Genomic DNA, 919 nt, shown 5'->3' on the forward strand with positions numbered 1-919 from the left:
AGTATTTAATATCTCTATTGATTTATCGTAGCTCAAATTCAATTTTTTAGTATTTTCCTCAACCATAGCTCAATATTCAATCTGGTTGTTCAAGTTGGGTGAAGAAGCTTGAGCTTTTAAACTTTCAGGACTTTGATTTAGACCGAAATTCAAAACTTTATATATTTCCATTGGTTTCGACTGAAAATTTATATATTGACGCATTTATTCCTTTGGTTTCATTCAAATAATTTAAAACTTGCGTTGGTTGGGTTGCGCCAGGCCCATGCAGTAGTGCAACACATGGGCAACGCTTAAAGGCCCCTGTAGCAAGCTACCATTACGGGCCTTTCCCCATAAGAAAAATTATTTAATATCATGTGACCCAATGAGTTGGGTCATATGATACATGACCCATTGGGCCTATCAAATATTAAACTGATAAGAACAGATACTACACTTGATCTTAGCCAAAAGGCCGAGAAAGGTATGATTTCTACGGATGCACACTTCTACTTTTATAACTAGTCTATGCTTCACTCTTTTCAAACTTTAATTCCATGTGGGACATAAAAAGATTCTTTTTTTTTTTTCTTTTTTTTTATAATACATAAAAAGATTCTCAAACGAAAAGTAGAATGTATACGAATCTTCTCTCCCAGTTTTTGAGATTAATCTTCTCTCCCAGTTTAGAACACAGTTACACTTTGCTTGAAATCATTTGGTTCCTTTGGGCATCAAATTCGTTACATCAGCTTTGCTTGCTGCCTTTCACAGCCTTGAACCTTAGGTAATATCCTAACAACTGCTTTGAACCAAAATGGTGAAAGTTTTTTTTTCTTATTGCCTAATTTAGTGGAAATCATCTGACATGGCTTTTTTTTTTTCTCATTTATTTATTTTTTGTTTTGGGTGAAGATGGCGAGATGTTGATAATTCA

General features: G+C 33.9%; 1 pseudogene; it reads right to left on the minus strand.

Moving 5' to 3' along the window:
• Positions 1-247: 247 nt before the first annotated feature.
• LOC115951090 lies at positions 248-470 on the minus strand (annotated as a pseudogene).
• Positions 471-919: the final 449 nt, after the last annotated feature.

This window comes from Quercus lobata, chromosome 6 (genome assembly GCF_001633185.2).
Source record: "Quercus lobata isolate SW786 chromosome 6, ValleyOak3.0 Primary Assembly, whole genome shotgun sequence".
Classification (NCBI taxonomy): domain Eukaryota; kingdom Viridiplantae; phylum Streptophyta; class Magnoliopsida; order Fagales; family Fagaceae; genus Quercus; species Quercus lobata.